General features: G+C 37.0%; 1 protein-coding gene across 7 annotated transcripts in view; it reads left to right on the plus strand.

The window, feature by feature from the left end:
- Positions 1–1,977: 1,977 nt before the first annotated feature.
- LOC100014968 (adhesion G protein-coupled receptor F4) overlaps positions 1,978–18,369 on the plus strand; it is a 48,978-nt gene continuing 32,586 nt past the window's right edge. Inside the window, exons 1-2 of one of the 7 annotated variants that reach the window (XM_007484051.3) lie at positions 1,979–2,375; positions 6,836–6,941. The gene's annotated coding sequence lies outside the window, so the exon portion shown is untranslated. Of the gene's footprint in view, positions 2,376–6,835; positions 6,942–14,032; positions 14,515–18,369 lie in introns of those variants that run through there. The other 6 variants (XM_056818375.1, XM_007484053.3, XM_007484052.3 and 3 more) reach the window with 6 other exon arrangements.

Genomic DNA, 18,369 nt, shown 5'->3' on the forward strand with positions numbered 1-18,369 from the left:
AATTCAACTCATTATTTTGGTTAATAGATATATTTTGGATCTTAATATTCAACATGACAGCTAACCTTCCCTGCTTTGGTCACTTACAAATTTGGTAAAAACTGGATTCATGCCTTTATCCTGATCACTGATAAAAATGTTAAATCACACATCTCTATCATTTGCTCTTAACAGAAGTATTGTTACATCAAATAGACTGTAAGCTCCTTGAGGGCAGCAACTGATTCATATTTGTATCTCCCCTAGCACTTTGAATGTAGGAAGAACTCAATAAATACTTGTTGAATGACTGATTTCATTTGAGGTCTTTTTTTGGGGAGAGGTCTATTTAATGATAATGCTTTTTCCTATTCAAAAATGAATCGGGATACATATAGTAAATGGAAATGAACAACCCTCATGTCCTTGGGCATTACCTTCTCCATCTTCAGAGGGCCAGAGGAAACTTATGGTGGTAGTCCTTCCATAGGACTCTAGGTGACATAATGGAATTCTACCTCTGAAGTCAGAAGGACCTGAGTTCAAATCCTCTCTCAGATACTTAACTAGCTATGTGATCCTGGGCAGGTCACTTAAATGCTGCCTGCTTCAGGTTCTCATCTGTAAAATGGGCACAATACTACCTTCCAGGGTAAAAGTGAGGATAAATAAATTCATATTTGTAAAGTGCTTCGCAAACCTCAAAGCACTGTATGAACGTTTAGTATTAAAGGGTAACAAAATCACATTTTGACATGAGAATCATTCCTAAGCATATTGATTTTTAAAAAACCATTACCATCTAACTTAGTATCAATTGTAAGACAGAATGGCAAGGGCTAGGCAGAGTTAAGTGACTTGCCTAGGGTCACACAGCTAGGAAATATCTGGGGTCAGATTCGAACCCAGGCCCTCCTGACACTACTAGCTCTATTCACTGTGCTACCTAGCTGCCTCACCCCCTCTACCTCAGCATATTTATTGGACTAACATGAGAAGATTTAGAATATAAATTCTTCAAGAGTAGTAATATTTTTTGTCTTATTTTCAGCAAATAACACAATATCTTGTACATATTAAAAAATTCAATAAATGTTGATTAAAATTGAAGTATGATGCTCTATTTTGGAGGGACATTCAGGGTTAAGTTTGGAAATAAGGTCACTGATATAAGATGTATGGCATTTGCCTTGGTAATAGCATAAGAACTTAATGTACACTGTCCGTAGTACTGTGAACTCCCAGAAAACATAAGGGAACTCTTCTTTCCAGTGCAGGTCAACATGTCCTCTGTAACTTAACAGCCTTATAAAGTTGCTTAGAGGTGTTATTACCTGCTCAGGGACACACAGTAAGAGGTAGGGCTTGAACTCAGATCTTCCTGGTTCCAAAGTTAGCTTGCTAATCACAATGTCCTGCTGCCTTGCTAGCATTCTGGCTCAAAAGCAAAATTGGTTGCTCTTTTTGTGAACTGTCTGACTTCTGGGCAGGACTGACTAGACTGTATGGCTGTGGAGGTCAGGCACATCCTCTATCTCTCAGAGTAACTAGCAGCCTTGAGCACATACTATGGGGCTCATTGAACAATTACTGACTCATAACCTCTTTGATGTGGAAGAGGGTTGTATACCCTGTATATTTTGTATATTTCCTCCCCTCTTAGTCACTGATGAGGAATCTGAGACTTGGAGAGAAGGTGGGTAGTAAAGTATGGTTTCAGACTAAGGTTTCCTAATTGTTGTTCGTCCCTATCCAAGGTCCCACAATGTGGTTGATTCCAAATTTAGAAGATTTCTTTTTTTATTAAAAGTTAAAATGTCTTTAAGTGTTGAGAAGAGATGAGTTCAAAATGAATTCATAGAATTTCCAGATAATTCTCTTCAGGTTCAGTCTCAGAGCAGGGAAAATCTCACAGATTTCTTTCTCACCCACATAACATTATTGAGTCCTAGAATTCAAAATTTCTTAGACCAGCAGATGGAGTATATAGTCTCCTGTGATCTCCTGAAAGATAAAGTCTATGAGTGCAAAGAACAAACAAGTGATTCATTTTAATGGATTCCTTTTCAGAGAAGGATAACCTGTAATTTCTCTTAGGTGTGTTTGATTGTCCCATTGTGGTGTGAATCACAGACTTGCCCAAGCCTCTAAACTCTAGGCTGCTTGACAATTCTCAGATTGTCTTTGGACATCAGAAGGTATATACCAGGGCCTTTGGTACAACCTTTGAAGAATGGAGAGAATGGATCACAGCCTTCCAAAGTGAAAAACTGAGGGGAGAGTCAATTCAGACCCCCCACAATGGTGGAACAGGATGTTTGGGGGAATGTGGTAGGGAGTTCAGGGCTGACTGTCTTGCTGAGTGATCTGCTGTTCTGCTGACTCCCCTGGAGATTGTGAGTACTTGGTTTTTTGGCCTTCTTTTTTCCTCTTGAAAATATGGTTCTCAAATATGGTGAAGAATTAATGAAATGCCTGGGATGTTAGAACATTCCTTTTAACACCCAGTTGTTCAGATACCCTCCTTACTATTATTCTGAGGTCAGTTTATTCCAATGTGTACATTCTCCAAGGTTCTTTTTCTGGTCTTCACTTGCTGGTCTTTGGGGCAAAAATTCAAAACACCTTGGTAGGGAGTTGGTTCTTTGCCATCCCTATGTCCTTTTACTTGACAAATTGGATCAGCTTTTTTTACCTTTCTTTTTTAGTCCGGAGGGTCATTCTAGGATCCTTTCTAGTTGAGAGTCATTTAATCATTGCATGGAAGGACCACAGGATTATATATTTAAAGCTAGAAAGGACTTGAAAGGAAGGAAGAAAGAAGACAAGCATTTATTAAACACCTACTATGTGCCAGGTATGGTGCTAAATGCTTTTAAAAATATATTATCTGATCCTCACAATAACCCTAGGAGGTAGAGGCTATTATTATCCTCACTTTACAGTTGAGTAAACTGTGAGAGATAGAGTTAAGTGACTTACAATCAGTAAGGTCATCTAGTACATCTTCCTCTTTCTTACAGATGAGGAAACTGAGGTCCAGGGAGTTTAAATGACTTGTTCAGTCACTTAGTATGAAATGTGGGATCTGAACCTAGGTTCTCTGACTCCAGAGCCAGTATTTCTAAATGCCCTCTAGTGTCATTCCAAATAGTTGCAGTGGGGCTGATGTACTTGCCATCACCTTGATTCAAAATCAGAAATGTTCTTCCTTCTTTCACCTTGTTTCCCCTGTTCCATCCCACTCAGTCTCATAGCTCCTACAGTGCATCTCTTGTTGGTTTATATCCTCCTAGTCCAAGAACTGAGGCCAGATCTCTAAGTTCTCCAAAAGGTTGATCTACTATGCCTCATTGAGACAAGCAAAGAGATTGAAATTGTGTCTCTGATATTATCTCTATGATCTTTGGTGAAGCACTTAACCTCCCTGGGCCTTAGTTTCCTCATCTGTTACAATGAGGAGTTTGAATAAGCACATCTACATCTATGATTCTAGGATCTTCTTTGAAAATTGCTTTCAGTGCTCTAGAGTAGTAGCGAGTCTTTGTCCTTTCAAGGTTGACTTGGTTTTTGGAAATAGTCATTTGAGCCCAAGAGATGTGAATAAAGTAGTATAGTGAAGTGGAAAGAACCCCAGATTTGGAATCAGAAGATCTATATTTGAAACACTGCTCTGTGACCTAGAACCTTTGTTACCTTGGACAAGTCATTTAATGTCTCTGAGCCTCAGTTTCCTCCTTTGGAAAATGAAGAGGTTGGACTAAGTGACCTCTAAGGTCCTGTGAACAATCTTGGGCAACTATTTAATACAAAACAAGGAGTGAAATATAAAATAATGGGACCAATTTTCTTATATGGCTCACAAAAATGACTCTCAGTGTAATTTCCAAAAAGGAAATCCAGAATAGTTTTGAACCAGTAGAATGAATGTATGAACTCCAAAGAATGGAATGAGACCACACCCAATTGAATGTGTAAATTCTGCTACATTAAAAAAATAACCATATATTTCATTCATTCATTCATGCTTTTCCTTCTATCTCCTTCTCTACCTCTATTCCTCTATTCCTTCCTTGCTTGCTTGCTTTTTTATTACTACTTTATAACTACACATTGGTTAGTTAGGCTGAAAGAAAATATAAACAGGCTTGTGTGTACACATACATATACACAAATGGGCAACCAAAAAGTATCTTTCTTAACATCTTTCTGCAAACACCTGCAGACCCTGGGGTTGGCCAAAGAGCTTGAAATGGATTAATACCTAAAAGCTTAGAATGTATAATGGTCATGGACTCTATCATGGAAAGATACAGGGGAACATTGAGGTACAATTCAATAAATATATTTGCTTGATTTACAATAGTGAAAATAACTTCAGGGTCTCCCTTCTTTAAGGGTATTTTGTGTTGAGACCAGAAAGAGACAACAGTTATTATACTTTTAGCTGCATTATCATCTTGTTTACTGCATTAAGACTTCCATTACCACTTTCATTTATTTTGGGGGAAGCATCCCTGAGGGCCAAGCCTAGTTTAGCATGCTCAGACAGGATGACTGAACCAGCTTCAGAATGAATCATGCTGTGCAATTTCATTGGATGGCGGAATTAAAGAGAAACAAGCAAGTTTTTCCCTAGATCCCAGGTTCACTTGTACTATTTTAGATTCCATAGAAAGGAAATTGATGGCCTAGGGAAAATCAGGCGAGTCAACACATAGAGGAGTTTGTGGAAAGGGAAAAGCTTGGACACTGTACTTTGTCTAAGAAAGCAATCTCTTTGGGGTTTGATACCCTCAATCATTCTGTACCTCCACCTAAGAATGAGAAAATGAAGAATTTATAGAGTAGGTTGTCATTAATTAATTCAGAGAGAAGAAGTTCAATAGCATCTGAACTTGTGACTTCATTCGTTTGGGTGATCTCCCAACATGGAAAATGCCTCCACAAATACACCCTTACAACATAAGTTACAAGTAACTTGTAGTTTTAGAGAATTGTATAGGAGCACAGAGAAGCTGTGACCTACTTAAAAACAGTAACAAACAAAACTGGCTCTATCCATCTCACTCAGGCTAAAAAGTTACAAGGCTATTGACAGGCCTGATCTCATTATTACTATCATGAGTGCTTTGACCTGTTCTGTTTCCAGGTGTTTGCCCTTCTCTAGGTAACTGGTTTTCTACACTCTGCTTCCCATTCCTCCCTTTCCCCAGTTCCTTCCTTCCTTCTTTCTTTCTTTCTTTCTTTCTTTCTTTCTTTCTTTCTTTCTTTCTTTCTTTCTTTCTTTCTTTCTTTCTTTCTTTCTTTCTTTCTTTCTTTCTTTCTTTCTTTCTTTCTTTCTTTCTTTCTTTCTTTCTTTCTTTCTTTCTTTCTTTCCTTCTTTCCTTCTTTCCTTCTTTCCTTCTTTCTTTCTTTCCTTCTTTCTTTCTTTCTTTCTTTCTTTCTTTCTTTCTTTCTTTCTTTCTTTCTTTCTTTCTTTCTTTCTTTCTTTCTTTCTTTCTTTCTTTCTTTCTTTCTTTCTTTCTTTCTCTCTTTCTCCAGACTAATATAACTCACTGAAGCTCAGAATTTTAGAACTCAAGAAATCCACCAGCTTTAGCATCTTTCCATATCTACTCCCCATCAGCTGCAATTGCAGATGTAAACTATTACACCTAGATTAAGTGATTTACCCTTGGATGCATGGCTAATATGTGTCAAAGGCAAAGTTTGAGCCCAGGTTCATTTTATTCTACTGTGGCACTCAGCTTCTCAGTTGATTATTAATGCAGTCTGTAATCTACTTAGGGTGAATCCAGACCTGTGTGGTTTAGATCAGGATTATCAAACTCAAATAGTTTGAATAGTCTGCTATTCCTACAGACTGCATATTGACTTAGAAAACCACAAATTGACATTATCTATGTTATACTTACTTCATTTTAAAATTCATTTTGCTCAGCATTTCCCAATTATATTTTAATCTGGTTTAGGCCAGCACTGGAGATTTTTGCTGATCACAGGTTTGACACTTGTGGTGTAGACAGAGATGTTATGGTACAATCTACTAACTTACCAAAAATGATCACTAGACTTTCCCACACTGACTAGGGTCACCATAATTGTACCCTTCATAGTAAAGATCATTAGAAATTGGTGTAGCCCTATTGCTGAAGGCTGAGCATAGGGAGGGATAGCTCTAACATTCTTGCATTATTATACTAGTCCTAATTTTTCTCAGTCTTCTGAGCCTTAACAATCCAGTTGATTCTTGCTCCAGTTCCATTAACATCATAATCATTGCAGGAAGATAGGATTAGAGTGGTATTGGAGGTAATAGAAATTAGAAACAGAAAGTAGTGTGATTCAATGAAAATATTATTAGTCATAAGTCAAAGCACCTGTGTTCATATTCTATACTACTAATGTGACCTTGGGCAAGTCATTTAATCCCCCTGGACCACAGTTTCCTCATCTGTCAAAAGAATGAATTGGTCTCTGAGGTCCCTTCTAGCTCTAGCTCTATGATTTCAATTCTGTATGGGGACAGGTTTCCTCAGAGCTCTCTTCTATTCTCTTTGCTTGATCTGTCTCTGCCTGCTCAGGATGACCGTAACCCTATGGATCAATCAAATGTTATTTTCCCTCTCCACAGGATGCCTATCATTGTTATTTTAAAGTAGAGTGTCTTGCATTAGTCTAACTGTCCATAATTACCATGTACAGACTAGCAACCAGAAAAAAGGAGAGGGCAGTATTCATTTGTGTGTGTGCATGTGTGTGTGTGTGTGTGTGTGTGTGTGTGCACATGTGTAATGGGGTTGGTTAAGAGAAAAGAGGCTGGCACTTGGTGTATTTCCCAATTCCTTTGTAGAAAAAAGTTGTTGGTTCAGTTCCAGCCCTTGGAGAAGCTGCCATTCCAGATGACTGGGTGCTTATGCCCTTGAAGGAAACTATGCTGCAGGCACACAGGTAACGAGGTATGTCAGCTCACATCCATTCAGAGTTCCATTATGTCAAAGCTCAGTCAGCCAGTTAATTTTTGTGTCATCACCAGAGGCAAGGTTGTGAAGCTTTTTCTTAGTGGCCTTCCACCCCCTTTAAGGACCTTTCTTTTCCCTTCCAGTGGGCTTTCCACTCCCCACCAGAGGCTTTCTGACTTTTCCATTTCCTACCAAACCTGTCCCCTTTCCTATTCTTCAAAACTCCATTGCAGTTAGTAATCTTTAATTCAACACTAAAACAAAACAAAACAAAACAAAACAAAACAAAACAAAACAAAACAAAACAAAAACGGTTGATTCACCATCACCTCTACATGAAGGCTTTCCTGATGCTCCAAGGTCCTAGTGCTACCATCTCTCTACCTTGCATTTTGGGGGGTATCTATTTTGTTGATTCTGATTTGCATTCTGGCTCCACTGATAAAATGTACACTCTCTCTTATTTTTGTCTTTGCCTCTACAATGACAGGTACAGTACCTGACATACAGTAGATGCTTAGCAAATGTTTTTTGCTTAATTTTGTTTCTTTTTCATTTTTTATTTAATGAATTAATTTAGAATACTTCCCCATGGTTACATGATTAATGTTATTCCCCTCTCCACCTTCTGACCCTCTCAGAGCCAACAAGCAACCACTGGGTTTTAAATGTATCATTTTTCAAAAAGTTTCTATATTATTAATATTTGCAATAGAGTGATCATTAAAAGTAACATCCCCAATCATATTCTCATTGAATCACAGGATCAAGGAAATGCTTTTCTTCTGTGTTGCTACTCCCACAGTTCTTTCTCTGGATGTGAATAGTGTTCTTTCCTATAAGTCCCTCATAATTGTCCTGGATCATTGAATTGCTTCTAGTAGAGAAGTCCATTATGTTCGATTGTGCCACAGTGTATCTGTCTCTGTCTACAATGTTCTGGTTCTGCTTCTTTTATTCTTCATCAATTCCTGGAAGTTGTGGTAGAGACATGAAGAGACAGAGGTTTTGCAGGACAAGCCAAGATGCAAGAAACAAGGCTGGGGACTTGTCTGTCAATCAAGGAGAAGTTTCTAAATGCAATGTTCCCAGGAGGAGAGGCAGTTGAGCCTGACTGAAGGGGGAAGAAGCTGAGAACTGATCCCTGTTAGCTTCTGTCCATGGGTGAAGGACCCTTGTAGGGCTGGTTTGGCTTTGGGGCTCTCTAACCAAGGGAGAAACCTATTCTCTCTCTCTAAGATTTTACTGACCAAGAGTTGGAGGAAAGCCAGACTTAAGGAGAGACTTTTCTTGGTGGCTGGCTGAGGGGGAAGAAACCCTGAACTAATTTTGTTAATTCTGTCCCAGGCTGAAGGATACTTGAGGGGGGCTTCTGAAATTAGGCTGAGAGACCTTGGTGGTTTTGTGAAGAAGAAAGAAGATTTTAAAAAGTTATCCTCCATCCAGCTCTCTAACTGTCCTTCTGAATCACAATTGTGACAAGACTGACTATTTCCATAACCCTCCTAAATTCTTATTATAGATTAGGGAAACCCTCACCCCTCTTTCCTCAATCCCCAACCTATTTGTTTCCAATAAACCCCTTACCTGAGAGAGGAAAAAGAGTATCTTTATAGTCCACTCAGAGGGGAGGGAGGAAGCCAAAAGGCTTCCATAAATGGGTGGTTAAGGGAGGGAGTGAGGGAGGAAGAGGGTAGGAAATAGATAGATCCATTAGCCTCACATAGGGATCAGTAGGCAGACCCCAGAGCATTCCCCTGTGGCAACATCTCTCTATCCCTGTAGCAGCATCTCTTATCTGTAGCAGTATTTATCTCTGTAGCAGTATCTCTCAGTATCTCTCTATCTCTGTAATACCTCTATCCCCATTGTAACTAGGTACTCTCAGATGTGTCCCCATACTTAGTAGCAGCTCTCTCTAGTCTCAAGCCAGAGTACATCAATTATAACAAGAGAAATAGTTTACAAACAGATTAACACTTTTATTTCAATTGGCACCCCAGATGGGTTCACATGGAATTCCTCCAGTTCATTATATATAATATTATTATATTAGTATTGCATGACCAATAGATATCAGAATTTGTTCAGCCATTCCCCCAATCAATGGATATCCCCTCATTTTTTTTGCCACCACAAAGATCATGGCTATAACTATTTTTATGCACATATTTTTCCTTATTATCTCTTTGGGGTATAAACCCAGCAGTGGTATGGCTGGATCAAAGGGCGGGCAGTCTTTTAAAGTCTTTTGGGCATAGTTCCAAATTGCCTTCCAGAATGGTTGGATCAATTCACAACTCCACCAACAATGCATTAGTGTCACAATTTTGCCACATCCCCTCCAACATTTATCACTTTTCTTTGCTGTCATGTTAGCCAATCTGTTAGGTGTGAGGTGGTATCTCAGAGTTATTTTGATATGCATTTAAATTCAGAACACTTTTTCATGTGCTTATTTATAGTTTTGATTTCTTTATCTGAAAACTGCCTATTTGTGTGCCTTGCCCATTTGTCTATTGATGAATGGCTTGATTTTTTGTACAATTGACTTAGCTCCTTATACATTTGAGAAATTAGACGTTTGTCAAAGGTTTTTGTTATAAAGATTTTTTCCCAATTTGTTGCTTCCCCTCTAATTTTGGTTACAATGGTTTTGTTTGTACAAAAACCTTTTTAGTTTAATATAATCAAAATTATTCATTTTACATTTTGTAATATTCTCTATCTCATGCTTGGTTTTAAATTCTTTCCTTTCCTATAGATCTGACAGGTATACTATTCTATGCTCATCTAATTTACTTATAGTTTCCTTCTTTATATTTAAGTCATTGACCCATTCTGAATTTATTTTGGTATAGGGTGTGAGATATTGATCTAAACCTAATCTCTCCAATACTGTTTTCCAATTTTCCCAGCAGTTTTGGTTAAATAGTGGGTTTTTGTCCCAAAGGCTGGGATCTTTGGGTTTATTATACACTATCTTGCTTATTCCATTTACCTACCTTCTGTCTCTTGGCCAGTACCATTGCTTTATAGTATAGTTTAAGATCTAGTACTGCTAGGCTCCAATCCTTCACAATTTTTTTTTTCATTATTTCCCTTGATATTCTTGATCTTTTATTTTTCCAAATGGACTTTGTTATTTTTTTTTCTAATTCCATAAAAGAGTTTCTTGGTAGTTTGATAGGTATGGCACTGAATAAGTAAATTAATTTGGGTAGGATTGTCATTTTTATTATGTTAGCTCATCCTACCCATTAGCTATTAATGTTTTTCCAATTATTTAGATCCAGTTTTAATTGTGTGGAAAGTGTTTTGTACTTGTGTTCATATAATTCCTGTGTTTGCCTTGGCAAATAGATTCCTAAATATTTTATATTGTCTAAGGTGATTTTAAATGGATTTTCTCTTTCTAACTTTTGCTGCTGAGTTGTGTTGGAAATACATAGAAATGCTGATGATTTCTGTGGGTTTATTTTGTATCCTTCTACTTTGCCAAAGTTGTTGATTATTTCCACTAGCTTTTTAGTTGAATTTCTAGGATTCTTTAAGAAGACAATCATGTCCTCCGCAAAGAGTGATACTTTAGTCTTTTCATTGCCTATTTTAATACATTCAATTTCTTTTTCTTCTCTAATTGCTACTTCTAGTATTTCTAGTACAATGTTAAATAATAGAGGTGATAATGAGCATCCTTGCTTCACTCCTGATCTCATTGGGAAGGCTTCTAATTTATTCCCATTGCAGATGGTGCTTACTGATGGTTTTAAATATATACTGTTTATTATTTTTAGGAAAGGTCCATTTATTCCTATACTTTCCAGTGTTTTCAATAGGAATGAGTATCATATTTTGTCAAGGCTTTTTCTGCATCTATTGAGATAATCATGTGATTTCTGTTGGTTTGGTTGATGATATGGTCAATTATATGGATGGTTTTCCTACTATTAAATCATCCCTGCATTCCTGGTATAAATCCCACCTGATCATAGTGAATAATCCTTGTGATAACTTGCTGGAGTCTTTTTGTTAGTATTCTTTTTAAGATTTTTGCATCTATGTTCATTAAGGAGATTGGTTTGTGGTTTTCTTTCTCTATTTTTGGTCTGTCTGGCTTTGAAATTAGTATCATATTTGTGTCAAAAGGAATTTGGTAAAACTCCTTCTTTGCTTATTTTGTCAAATAATTTGTATAGTATAGTTGTTCTTAAAATGTTTGATAGAATTCACTTGTGAATCCATCTAGACTGGGGATTTTTTCTTAGGGAGTTCCTTGATGGCTTCTTCAATTTCTTTTTCTGAGATGGGATTGTTTAAATATTCTATTTCCTCTTCTGTTAATCTAGGCAATTTATATTTTTGTAAATATTCACTCATTTTACCTAGGTTGTCATATTTATTGCAATATAATTGGGCAAAATAGTACTTAAAATTACCTTAATTTCCTTTTCATTAGAGATGAGATTCACTTTTTCATCTTTGATACTGTTTATTTGATTTTATTCTTTCTTTTTAAAATTAGATTTACCAGTATTTTATCTATTTGTTTTTTCAAAGTACCAGTTCCTTGTCTTATTTATTAGTTCCAATAGTTCTTTTACTTCCAATTTTTAAAAAATGTCTCCTTTGATTTTTATGATTTCCAATTTAGTTTTTATCTGGGGAATTTTAATTTGTTCTCTTTCTAGTTTTTTAAGGTTGAATGCCCAAATCATTGACTTCTTCTCTCTCTAATTTGTTAATATATGCACTAAGGGATATACATTTCCCCCTGAGAACTGCTTTGGTTGCATCCCATAGGTTTTGATAAGTTGTTTTCTCATTGTCACTCTCTTCAATGAAATCAGTAATTGTTTCTTTGATTTGTTCTTTGACCCACCAGTTTTGAAGAATTAGATTATTTAGTTTCCAATTAATTTTAAATCTGCCTTTCCACAGGCCCTTATTGATTATGATTTTTATTGCATTATGGTCTGAAAAAATTACATTTATTATGTCTGCTTTCCTACATTTGTTTGCAATGTTTTTATGCCCTAATACCTGGTTAATAATACCTGGTATGTGTGGTATATGCTGCTGAAAGAAGATATATTCCTTTTTATCCCTATTTATTTTTCTACAGATGTCTATTAGCTCTAATTTTTGTAACATTTTATTCACTTCCCTTATTTCTTTCTTATTTATTTTTTGTTCGATTGATCTAGTTCTGAAAGGAGAAGGTTGAGGTCCCCTAGTAGTACAATTTTACTATCTATTTCCTCCTTAAGCTTCTTTAATTTCTCCTTTAGAAATCTGAATACTGTACCATTTGGTGCATATATTTTGAGTACTGATATTTCTTCATTATTTATACTGCCTTTCATCAAGATTTAATTACCTTCCTTAACTCTTTTAATCAGATATATTTTTGCTTTAGTTTTGTCTGAGATCATAATTGCTACTCCTGCCCTTTTTTGTCTCACTTGCAGCCCAGTAAATTCTGTTCCGCCCTCTTAATTTTACCCTGTGTTTGTCTACCTTCCTCAAGTGTGTTTCTTTTAGACAACATATGGTGGGGTTCTGATTTTTAATCCATTTTGCTATCAGCTTCCTTTTTTATGTGTGATTTTATGCTACTCACATTCATAGTTATGATCATTGTCAGTGTATTCCCCTCCATTTTGACTTCCTCCTTTGATTCTTTCTTTTTTCTTATCCCTCTTACTTTCTCTTCTAACTTTTTGCTTTTAGTCAGTCCCCTGTTTCCTCTCCCTAATGTTACTCCCCTTTCCAACTCTTCCCCTTTTATTTCTTTCTTTCTTATTACAGTGCCTTTTAAATGACCTTCCAACCTCTCCCTCCCTTGTATTGCTCCCCTTCCCACCAGCCTTTTTATTACCCTACTACGTCTCTATAAGGCACGATACAATTCTCTTCCCCAATGGATCTGATTGTTCTTCCCTCTCTGAGTCAATTTCAATACATGTAAGATTTAAATATTAACTGTTGCTGACCTCTTCTACCCTTCCATTGTATTGTATTGGTCTTCTTCATCCCCCTCCCACCCCATGCACTTCTTTATGAAATATATATTTACCCAATTTTAACTCTTTTTCCATTTCTATTAGTATTATCATCTTTTTTTACTCCTAGTTTTTAAATATTTTTTGACATATATTCCTGTACACTATGTCATGGTTCTCTGTAAGTATACTTCTTCTGGCTACCCTTATGATAATAACTATTTTTAAGAGTTACCAATATCATCTTTTCTTATAAGAATACAAATTATTTGAACTTATTGGGTCTTTAAAATTTTTTCCACCTTTCTTAATTACCTTTTGGTGATTCTCTTGAGTTTTGTGTTTAGGCATCAAATTTTCTGTTTAAATCATGTCTTTTCTTTAGGAATGACTGGAAGTCTTCTATTTTATTAAATGACCATATTTTCCCATGCAAGATTATATTCAATTTTGCTGGGTAATTGATTCTTGGTTGTAGACCCAGTTCTTTTGTTTTCCAGAATATCATATTCCATGTTTTCCAGTCCTTCAGTGTGTATGCAGCCAGGTCCTGTGTTATCCTAACTGTGGCTCTGTGATATCTGAATGGTTTCTTTTTAGTAGTTTATAGTATCTTTTCCTTGGTCTGGAAGTTTTTAAACTTGGCTATAATATTCCCTGGGCATTGTCAATTGGAGATTTAATGCAAGAGGTGATCTGTGAATTCTTTCAAACTCTACCCTCTTGTTCAAGAATAACAGGGAAGTTTTCTTGGATAATTTCCTACAGATTAATGTCCAGGCTTTTTCTTTGTTCATGATTTTCTGGTAGTCCAATAATTCTTAAATTATTTCTCCTGGATCTATTTTCCATGTCTGTTGTTTTATCAATGAGGTATTTCATATTTTCCTCAATTTTTTCATTCTTTTGATTTTGATTTATAGACTCGCTGTCTTGTGAAGTAATTTGTTTCTAGTTGTTGGATTCTAATTTTTAAAGACTGAATTTTATTGCTGACTTGTTTATCATCCTTTTCCTTTTGGACTATTTTTCTTTGTAAGTCATCTTTAACTTTCTTTGTCTTGTTTTCCAGCTGGACAATTCTGGCTTTCAAGACACTATTTTATTCTTTTAGTTCATGTGTCTCTGTTTCTAGATGACCTATTTTGCTTTTTAACTTCTTCTCTCAATTGTCTTCAGCTTTTCTTAATTGTTTTTTGAATTGTGCTTTGAGTTCTTCCAAAGTCTGTGTCCAATTTGCTGGGGTTCCTGAGTTTTTGCTTGGTGTTTCTTGGTCCTCCCCTATTTCATTTATTCTTTGTTTATTACCTGGAGAGAAACTGCTGATTGTATTTTTTTCTCTTTTTCTGTTGTTTATTCATATTTTTCCTTCCCTGTCCCCCCACATTGACTGAATTCTTGTCCTTCTGTTTATTTTCTAAATCTGTGGATTTGAGCTGTCCTGAAGGAGCTTCTTCTCTGCTCAGCTAAATAGGATTAGGCTGATGAAGCTGACCTGTTGTATAAATGAACCCTGAGGCCAGTTCTTCCCCAGCTGCCAGCAGAAACTGAACCTGAAGGTGAAGGTATGGAGGCTAAAGATTTCCTTAAGTCTCCTCTCTTCCTTTTTGCCAGCTGCCTCCCTGCTGGCTGCCTGGTTAGAACCCTGAGCTTTCTGTGCTGGTACTATGGTACTCTGTCATAGTTTCAGCCCTTGCCCTGAGATCCCAATCAATCTTACTCTAATAGTGGGTAGCACAGTACAGTAAGTGGGAGGGTGTTGGAGATTGAGTTTCTCTAAACTCTGAAGGCTTCCTATCTGTACTATTGCTAGATTGTATTAAGCCAATTGAACTGATCTGCCCAGCCAGATGTGCCCTGAGTCCAAAGCCTCCAGAGGCAGAGGCCCTAAATGTAGGAGAGGTGATTGAAGGCTGGGAGCAGGCTTCCCTCCTCTCTGCCCCTCTTCTCTAGTTGCCTCCCTGCCAGCTGTTGTCAGAGTATTGAGGCTCACATAGCTGTGAAGGATGGAGGAGTGCTATCCTGCAAAAAATGGTGTTCAAACTTGGCTTTGGAGGAAAAAAAGGCATTGAAATAAGTAAAAGGGAGGAGGGAGAGTATTCTATGTATGGAGGACTATCAATGCAAAGTCAGAGATGGGAATTGGAAAATGTCTGAGGAATTGCAGGAAGGCCAATATAATTGGGCCACAGAGAGCATGAAAAAGAACGAATGTGTAATAAATCTAGAAAAATAGGAGGGGGCTATATTGTGAAACTGCCAAATGGAGGTGTTTATATTTGATCCTATAGGCAATAGGCATCCATTGAAGTTTATTGAATGGCAAAGTGATGCAGGAAGACCTTTGCCTTAGGGAAATCACTTTGCTGGTTGTTTGTAGAATGCACTGGAATGCAGAAAGACTGGAGTCAGGGAGTCCAATTAGGAGGCAATTGTGATAAGTCTAGATGAGAAGTAAGGATGGACTAAACCAGGATATTGGCTGTGTGCGTGGAAAGCAAGGGAGGTATTGCAGGAAATATTGTGGAGGTACAAATAAGATTTGGTGACTGAGAAGCATGTAGAGTGACAGAGATTAAGGAGTTGATGATGATTCTGAGGCTATAGATGTGGGTGACTGAAAGGATGGTGGAACTCTCAGAAATAGGGAAGTTCAGAAGTGGATAAGGAGAAAGACTTTTTGGGGAAAGATAATAAATATTCTTTTGAATATGTTGAGTAATTCCTGAGATCCAGTAGGAAATGTTCAGTTGGTTATGTGGGATAAAATGAAGAATTGTGACACAGTGGAAAGAAAATTAAATCTAGGGGAACTAGATGGCTCAATAGATACAGAGAGCCAGGTGTTGGAAGGACCTGGGTTCATATCTGGTCTCAGATACTTCCTAGCTATGTGAGCTTTAGACAAGTAAGTAACTTAACTCCAACCACCTAGCTCTTTATTGCTCTTCTGCCTTAGAATTGATACTTGGTATTGATTCTAAGATGGAAGGTAAGGGGTAAAAAAAAAAAAGAAAAGAATTAGACCTGAAAGCAGAAGTCTTGAGTTTTAATTATAGTTCTGCTTTTTCCTAAAAGTGTTTCCTTGAGCAAGTTACTCTTCTCTGAGCTTTAGTATCCTGATCTATAACACAAAGGAGGTTAGAAGAGATGATCTCTAAATCATGGAAAACCCTAAATCCTATGATAAGGTATTATAATATACAATGCAAAGTCTGAGTAAAAAAAAAAAAAGAAGACTTCATGAAGAAAGGAGTAAATGAGCTAGAATTTAGAGGATGGGCAGGATTTTAACAAGTAGAGAATGAAATCAAGATAATTTTTGAATGGACCACATAACCAATGTAGATACATAGTTTTTATATACATATACATATATACATGTTGTTCAAGTCAATTTAGTCATATCTGACTCTTTATGATCCCATTTGGGGTTTTCCTGGCAAAGAAACTGGAGTGCTCAATCATTTAAATGACTTGCTCAAGGTCATACAGTTAGTAAATGACTGAGGCCAGATTTAAACTCATGAAGGTGAATCTTCCTCATTCCAAGCCTAGTGCCTTATCAACTGTACCACCTAGCTGCCCATAACATTATACCATTATATATCAGACCTAGAGAATATTCTTTTTTTTATAAAGATATTTTATTTTTACCTATTACATATAACAAATTTCTTTTTCAGTTTTCTAAAATTATATGATCCAAATGATCTCTCTCTCCCTCACTTCTCTTCCCCAAGCTGAGAGTTCTTCCCAGGTAGGAATTCCTGCACTGAAGTGATATTTCAGGATGAAAATGATTCCCTTATCTGCACTTTAGTTTTATCATTTATAAAATGAGGTTTGAACTAGTTGATCTCTAAGTACCCTTCTTAGGGCACCTATGTAGCCCAGTGGATAAAGTACCTGGCCTGGAATCGGGAAAACTGACTGAGTTCAACTCTGGCTTCAGATATGTGTGACCCTGAGCAAGTCACTTAACCCTGTTTGCCCCAGTTTCCTAATCTACAAAATAAAATGGAGAAGAAAATGGCAAACCACTCCAGTTTCTATGCCAAGGAAACTCCAAATGGAGTCACATAGAATCAGAAATGACTGAGCAACTCTCCTTCCATGTATTTTGAGAACACAAACTAGAGGACAGCTAGGTGGCACAGAATTTCAGCATGACAGGTCTGGATTCATGAGGACCTAGGTTCAAATTTGGCCTCAGACACATCCCAGCTATGTGACCCTCGACAAATAACTTAATCCAGTTTGTCTAGCCCTTGTGCTTCTTTCTTAGAATTGTTACTGAGATAGAAGGTAAGAGATTAAAAAAAAAACCCAAAACCACAGGCTCACAAATCTTATCTATGAGAAGATGAATTCTAGACCCTTTTTCTAAATTTCCAAGAAAATTCAGAGCAAGACCTAGTTCATCATTTCAACATTTTCATGAACTTCTTTCTTTATTTTAGCTTAGATTTGCCCTGCTTAGACCTCTTATACAAGATATTGATCAAGTCAATATACTTCCCCTTACTCAATGATAAGAAATCTCACAGAGGTGAGATGGTCTAACAAATGTAAACAAACAAACAAAACCCTCCTTTATTTGGATTAATCCAGTCATACTGGTGTGATACAATTCATTCATCAGGGGCCAGTCTACAGCAATCTCAGTATCCTGGTCTCTTGTGCTCTTTTGTAAGAAATTAAAAATTTTAAATCAACACACATTTATTTTTCTGGGTATCCAGTATATTTCTGGAAGCACTGCATTCTCTTAGTTCAGATTAAATATTGAGATGAAAGGAGGACAAAATAGGGTACTCTCACATGGATGAACATTTTAAAAATGCGATTTACTTTGCCTTAACATAACAAGAATATACAACATGTGTAAAATGGCATTTAGCTTCTCTAGAAATCTTATCTCCATCTGGGAATTTACCAGATCAGTATATCATCATGATATGGCAATTTGGGTGATCTAAAGTACACACCAACTCTGAAAAGCCCAGACTCCATGTGGCTGGGATTTTGTATGTCCCTAGATGACCAGAATATTGCATCAGGGAAGCTGAGGCCAAGGTGGCTCCTTTTTCCTATGGGCATCTCTGTCCAGAGATTACCTGATGTTCTCTAGGGGAGTAGAAGGAAGAAAGCAGAGAAGCAAACTTCATAGGTCAGTCAGTTTGCTGGGGGTCAGCTTTGTCTTTGTTTAGGTAAAGCCTTATCCCAAGAAGTTGTGCATGGAGGAAAGAATTGCTTCAGGGAAATCCTGGTCCTATCACTGATAGAAGACAAAACAAACAGCAAAATTGCAGCCTAGCCCCTAGCATCCAGGGGCTACATAGATAAGTAATTGGAGAAGAGAGTGAATACTAAACAATTGAGGCAATCAGGAACTGGAAGGTGCATAACTAGCATCA

Source organism: Monodelphis domestica, chromosome 2 (genome assembly GCF_027887165.1).
Source record: "Monodelphis domestica isolate mMonDom1 chromosome 2, mMonDom1.pri, whole genome shotgun sequence".
Classification (NCBI taxonomy): Eukaryota; Metazoa; Chordata; class Mammalia; order Didelphimorphia; family Didelphidae; genus Monodelphis; species Monodelphis domestica.